General features: G+C 33.9%; 1 long non-coding RNA gene across 1 annotated transcript; it reads right to left on the bottom strand.

Annotated features, from left to right (window-relative positions):
- Nucleotides 1-3,066: 3,066 nt before the first annotated feature.
- Nucleotides 3,067-4,515, bottom strand: LOC136843554 (uncharacterized). The gene is made up of 4 exons (XR_010854572.1): nucleotides 4,417-4,515; nucleotides 4,112-4,261; nucleotides 3,454-3,590; nucleotides 3,067-3,290 (listed from the first exon to the last, which is right to left on the bottom strand). It is a non-coding gene; the product is annotated as an uncharacterized lncRNA (long non-coding RNA).
- Between the last annotated feature and the right edge of the window lie 3,248 nt (nucleotides 4,516-7,763).

Raw genomic sequence — 7,763 nt, 5'->3', positions numbered from 1 at the left:
ATCCAGCAGTTCTTCAACCCCCATATTGCTAACATTTTTTATATCTCTTCATCCATTTCATTTACTCCTCAAATATCAATACAAACCATTTCTATTTCTCACACCCCATAGGCCTAAATTAATCATTCCATCTTTCTAGCTTCAATATGCCCTCTTAATCTCGGTCTCATCAATTATCTGCTTCAATAATGTTTAATGATTTACTTCAATAATGTTGACGTCTTATCTGCAATGCCAACAAGTAATATTGTAACACCCACACGTGTCAACCACTCCTTACTCCATTACCTATACATTTTCCTATAACACAAGTTTGCATAGACACTTCCTGTCCGTTCACTGACTTCTCACACCGCTCCACCAAAAATGGCCTTTCTCTGACAGACGTAATTACAGCCAGCCAACTGCTCTCCAGCCTGTATAAGCGAACGTAGGTATAGCTTCTAAAATGAAAGCTTCTAATGTATGTACAAATTACGTGCCAAACAAAAAAAATTCTAAAACATTCTACACCATATTACAACCACTTGTATCTGTTATCTCTATCTCTAGGTCCATGTATATCACGTACAGCCTTTTCACTCTACATTTTAATTAATGAGGCAACTGTCACATTACAGACACTTGACCCCCACCTTCTTACTCTTATAGACAGAATCACATTCCTACCTATTTATCTATCTATCTATACTGTATATATATATGTGTGTATTTATATTTGTATACATATATACATAATTTATATTTATAGATATATGTATCTATGTATGCATAAATACATATATGTATACGTATATATAGGTATACATACATACATTTACATATTACAGCTAAACATATATACATATGTATATATACGCATATAGATATACACATATATATATAAATTTATTAATATATACCTATGTACACACACACATATATGCATATTTACATTATATAAATATGTATATGTAAATAATTGTACGAAAGGTGAACCGAGTCCTATATTAGGTAATTAACTAGTTTGGCGTACACAGAGCAGTGTTTCACCACGAGCAGTGGATGCGAACAGGGAACAAAGTTGCACTTCTTTAATGGGGAGACAAAATAATCTATACAAAGTTGGATTGAATATAGAATTTAGGCCAGAGGCCAAGCACTGGGACCTATGAAGTCATTCAACAATAAAACGGAAATCTACAGTAAAAAGGTTTTTAAGGTTTAACGGGAGGAAAACCTCGCAGCTGCACTATGAATAAATAATTAGGAGGCGGTGGAAAGTAAGATGGAAGAAAGAGAATATGAGCACAGGAGCAGTAAAAGGAATGAAAGGGGTTGCAGCTAGGGGCCGTAGGGACGCGTGCTGCAAAAAACCTTAATGTCGACGGTCGTGCATTAGGTGCACTGAAGGCGATAACCCCAACGGGGAACTAATCTATAAAATGATTCATCGTTTCCATAGATCACATCCACTCTCGGTCAAATTCATTGATCCTAGAATTACGGTGAACAAGAAATGAATAACTTGGATGACCGTTTAAAAAATACCGGTAGTTTTGTATGGAGAATACCATTGTTTTTATTTCACAAAGATGCACAATATATTCAGGAACCTTGAAGCTACTATTTACATATCTAAATTCCTGGTGACATCATTCCTATATAGCCTTATTTTTAATTAGAAGTTCACTTAATGTCCTCATTAAACTTACTTTTCCAGTTGCAACTACTAACGTTTAAATCGTTTATACGTACTCTTACAGACTAACACCTGCTTGCAACTACTGACTTGTCAAAAATAGTTTCTACGTACTCTTGTCATGTTTTAGCAATACCTCGTAGATGGTAACGTTGTTAAGACACTATTTGTAAATCTCAAGTAACTTTGATGTGTTTTGCAGACAATCGAATGACCCATTATTCTAGATCCTGACACTGCGGAGTTTTGAAACCACCTCAATATTCCTAGTATCCTCAGCCTGTTGTATATTTTTTGCGTAATAACACCAGTCAACTGTCATAAGCAAAGAAAATCGTTCGTATATCCTCTATCTAGAAATATGTTGGTACCATGTTCGTACGTCTATTAGTGATGAACCAATGTTTTATCTACGTGAAACTGATTACTCGCGTAATAGACGATGAACTTCACATTTCGTATGAATAGTCCACACAACACTACACATCCGTCCTTTTAGCCTCTATTTAATCCTTTCATGTCAAGCATTTATTTTTGCTATCTTCAGACTATTCCGATATACTATGGTTAATGCTTACCCACCTCCCTGCCTCATAAAGTTGCTAATTAACGTAATCATGGGCAGTAAGAATTTCACAGCTTTGACAATTTTACATTTTCCATAACTAAAGCAGCACTTCCACACCAGTACATTATGGACTAGCAATAATCAAAAGTTTTCAGGTTTAAGAGTAAACTACGATGAAACAGTGTTCACAGAACGTGCAAAGAACTACCATTGTCTAAAATTGAAAGCAACTTTCGACATTAAATATCCTTTTGAAAGTAACTATACTATTGATTTCATTGTAATTTTTGGCTGAATACTCTAAGAACTAATGTTGCGTGGCCACTAGGTAGTTAACATTCCTACCCATTCGTTGTTCAAATACTAAGTTCAGATACCCCAATAACCAGGTCATGTAACAAAATCCTGTTAAAAGTGTTTCCCTAGAGCTTTGTCAGCAGTTACATAAACCGACTAACGCCCATCAAGTATTTTAAAAAGAGCAAATTTAGATTCACTGTACTTGCAAGTCATAGTAATTATAAGCCAAGTCATAGTAATAAGCCATTTTAAGTTTCCACAAAAGGAAATTCTCCATTTCTTAAACTTCAAAAATTTCTGGACATTTTTTCCAAGACACTCAATAAGAGGATAATTACCATTGGTTTAGTCACCAATTTTTTTGAAAAGTTTCAAGCCATTCAATAAGAGAATTACCCGAAAATTTTTTCAAGCCATTCAGTGAGATATTTACCATTTTGGTTTAGTCCATTTTTTTTTTTTAACTTACAATCCCTAACAATACCATTCAACACAATAGGATAAAAAATTACCATGGTTTTAAAGGCAAATTTAGTTATTCTCATCCTAGATAAAATTTGAGACTTTGAAAGGGTCATCCATGGAAGCACTAGACGCCCAGCACCATCACAATTGGTTAAGTTTTCGGCCGTAGGTTAAAGCCATTTGCTTCTCCCATTCAAGGAAATCTTGGAAACCTTCGGAAAGTATTTATCTACCTTTTACAAGAAACCAGGTCACACCGGCCTTACATTCAACAACCTGGAATAAAGAAAAGCGTAAAGAACACTACAGAGCAGTTAAAACATTTAGCTAGGGGCAACTGTAAACTTTACATTAAAATCAAGTGGCATTTCTTAACGGAAATTAAACCATGTCTCAAACGCAAGTAATCTTAACGATTACGTTAAATTAAAAACATTACCTCAAGAACTAAGGAAGACTGATAACTCCATTTTCAGCTATTGTTTCAGGTCTTACATCAAGAGAATACGCAGGTCTTACATCAAGAGAATACGCAATCCAGAAAAGAGCCAGCCCGCATCAGATCTAGACGTTCCCCTGAAATAAATCAAGAGCTACAAAAGAGTCCGCCAGTGATTGTCGTAAAAAGGGTTAAGTAGACTGAATTGATTAAGTATCTAATATCTTGTGACGTTTGCAACTTTCCTGGAACAATCTTGAAACCTTACGGATTCTTAAACCGACTCAAAATTAAGATTTAATATCTGAACTTCATTAAAATAACCAATTGCAAGAAATAGCAACTTTCCTGGAACAATCCTGAAACCTTACAAATTCTTAAACCGACTCAAAATTAAGATTTAATATCTGAACTTTATCAAAATAACCAATTGCAAGAAATACTATGAAACTTTAAAGCTCACTAACATACGGTCTGGTTTGGTTAGTAAATTTTCCTCCCAGGAACTTATTATGGCAAGACTTCCGTCCTACCATAATTAAGTTCCAAGGGAGTACCTCCACCCCTTTCAGGGGCACCGCCCCTAAAAGGGTGGAGGATAAAAAAAAAAAGGTTAGTATTGCAAGATGAAAAGTTTATAAAACAGCAGAACACTTACCGTTTACTTCCATCTTCTCTATTTACCTATCCTCTTTGAATCTGAAGAGGAAATTCGTTCTCCGTGAAGATTCCATCAGACATGTAGGTGAAGCAGATAACTGGTTTGAAAAATTTACTGCCATCCGAATAGGCAATTGCACGAGCGTACCTGAAATAGAAAGTAAATTATTAATTTAACTCTACTCCATTACACCTTAGCACAAGACATTCTCCCTTTACCACAAAATTCACACCAGTGACTGGTGTACATTAATAAAAGTTCTTTAAACAAAGACGCAGTAAGAGAACTCAATAAAAAATTACCATCTAAACAAACATTAAACTTATACTAAAATCACAAGCTATGGAGACTACAATCAAAATACGAAGCTCTCCGATCGATGTACAGTACAAAGAATGGGGTTGTACAAGCTACCTCCGACGAAGGCGAACGTCGCCCACCAAGGACGATCAATTCCAGGAACAACTGCCAAGGACAATCGTTACCCAAGAACTGTCGCTCGGTTCTTCGTGGCGAGAATCAAAACCCTCTAAATGCTCCGCGGCTTAATTATTTTTGTTTTTACTGATGTTCTTTTGTCGACGTACTATTAATCCTTCATGAAACATTTATGAATAATTGAGTCGAAACCATTTTACGACCAAACGTGCTGTTTTTAATTTGTTAAACTCGCATTTCGTAAGTATTCTTCTCATATAGGGGTGACTTCTTATTTTTCAGACAATATACACTTCTGTAATATCGAATTGACGCCAGTTGTCTATCCTCCACTCCGAGGATACACAACAATGATCCTTTATAGGTCTAATTTCAGTTGTCCCTTCCGTGTAATAAATTTCTTCATTCTGTTCATAATCCTTTATATACGCTTTCGAGCTTTTGTAACCAATATACATTATTCCGCATAAAAGTTTGTTAATTTTGCTGAATCTATATTGACTCACTGAAATCTTTTCAACGTTTAAAAATTGCAAAACAAATATTTATAGCAGTAAGAATAAGATCGATAAAAACAGGACCTATAATTTCAATTAACCGAGACCTCATGAAGCTGTAGGTTACTTTCTAACTTGGCCTGTATTGCAAAGACGTCCCATACACTAAACTTGGCTAAAGGATAAAGGATATTTATTTCAGAAGGGCGAGATTCAGTGGCTCGTCTCGAGTCAAATAATATGCGCAGGTCGTGCATGGTTCGATGCCAATCTCTTGGCTTTGGTTACACACACGCACACACATACACCATATATATATTATATAGTGTGTATATGTATGTATGATGTATATACAATGAAAATTTTTCGCTAATATACATATAAATTGGTTATACTCACAAACATTAAGCCATAATCATCAATTAATATCGTTCATATAATATATATATATATATATATATATATATATATATATATATATATATATATATATATATATATATATATATATATATATATATATATATATATACTGTATATATTGTTATCATTATCGGCATACTATTTTTATACTCAATTACTGAGCCACACCTATCACTTAACATCGAATTCACTATACGGAACCATGGGGCATTCCTGATTGAAAAGTGCAACCGCCCCAACACCGATATATATATATATATATATATATATATATATATATATATATATATATATATATATATATATATATACTCATTGCTGTATACGTTTAACGCACATAACAATGTAATTACTGAGTGCTAAATGTATTAGTAATACATTGTTCATTTCAATGTCTACATAATTTCCTTGATTTTTTGGGCTATATTTAATCCATTCAGTATATTTCATTTATTGTTACAGTGTAATGTCTCAATACAGCTGACTTATTATGACACCAACCTCCCTTTCAACACTTCATTTGCACATCCTTTGACATTGACCGCAACGCCAGTGATTCTACCTCTGTAAATAAACAGTTCCTTTGTCAGGGTGCCAGAATTCCCTGCGTTTCCTTGATTCTGATATCACGTTTTTTTTCAGATTTACTTGATTATTTCATAGCTTTCATAAGACAGGTAAGTGGGACATGCAAAAACTTTCATACATCTACAAAGTTGCAGTACGCGGCGGCTCCGTAAATTTGGTTATGGCTAAACAGTTCCATAAGATTGGTTTAACGATAATTATTTATATGCGTCATTTTATATGGAACTGTAATATTTTTTGGCAGAAGACTTACAAAAACTATAAAAACAGAAGTATCCTTTGACTAAGCAAATGGGAGTGAAACAAGCAAATAACATTATCTTTCATATATAAATTTTGGGCAATTGATAGATGAAATTATAGTTAATGCTAGCTAGGTTCCCATAACGCTGATTTAATGTTGACTTACTTGGTAATGAGCTAAAAATTTGTCTTTGGAGGTTAAATTACAAAATTAGCAGTAACGCCTGTAAAATTGACAGTTGATTGTGGATTCTCATAACATCGGTTTCATATTCATTATTTAATAATAAACAGATTTTTAAAAAACTAGACACCAACAAATCCTGATTCTACCATGATAAATTCTCTGGAAAACATCTTCTTTGATTATCAGCAATATAATTCTTTATCTGTATATATATAAAATTAATGATAGTTGGTTACGGACCGGAAAAGCCAACCCAACTACATCTGGTAATCAGCTTGGAAGAAAGTATACAAAACTAAACCTTACTTCCCCGACCATAAAGAATAAATTTCGTCTTCAGTCATGTATTGCATGTCGGTTACACGTGGTGGTGGGCTAACTAGCAAAATGCCGCAATGCATCCAACAAAAATGGTTATAGTCCAATAAACGTTACTATGAATCTTGGCTGATATGACAAAGATAATGCCTATTACCATTCAGAAGTGCGAATATTGCATGATGTCTTCAAGTAACAGATTTTTTTTATCTTGTATTATAGAAAATATACAATATTTTAAGTTTTTCACAGTATTACTAGCAGAAATTTATCAAAGTTGACTTAAAATGACTAAAAATTAAATATAATTTTATCCTACCATTCGTGTTGACAATTATTTTGGCGTGTACATTTTACAAATAATCTGCGTATTTCAATGTTAATATTTTTCTCTAGTTACCCACCTGAGATTTTATCAGTATATATCTACTTTTTTTATTATCCTTGATTTTTTTATCTTTTATTTAGAAAAATACATTTTAAAGTTCATTTTACTATTCAGTGCATATATGCAATATATGTAATTTATGTACAAAATCAACAAATATGTCATAATATTTTATATACATAAATATACTTAAATTTACTATATACTGATTTAGGGTATATTTATGGCAGAACAACAAGTCGAGATGCTCGAGGATGTAATGCTGACTTCTGTTCGTCCGTGTACCTTGCCATATCCAGAGACGACCATATTTATACAAGATAATTGTCCTGCATACACGGACAGAGTGGTGAACCAGTGGTTTCGGGAACAACGTGGACTGGCCAAGCAACAGTTGCTGAATTGATTTCAAGCCCACAGCGAATGCACGAGGTATAGCGTGAAAGGATGGGAAAAAAATTAAGTATACCCTAGTTTAACCAGACCACCGAGCTGATTAACAGCTCCCCTAAGACTGGCCCGAAGGATTAGATTTTATTTAACGTGGCTAAGAACCAATTTGTTATC

Source organism: Macrobrachium rosenbergii, chromosome 11 (assembly GCF_040412425.1).
Source record: "Macrobrachium rosenbergii isolate ZJJX-2024 chromosome 11, ASM4041242v1, whole genome shotgun sequence".
Taxonomy (NCBI): domain Eukaryota; kingdom Metazoa; phylum Arthropoda; class Malacostraca; order Decapoda; family Palaemonidae; genus Macrobrachium; species Macrobrachium rosenbergii.
Note: the sequence above shows the minus strand (reverse complement) of the source record. Positions and strands in the feature narration are given on the sequence as shown.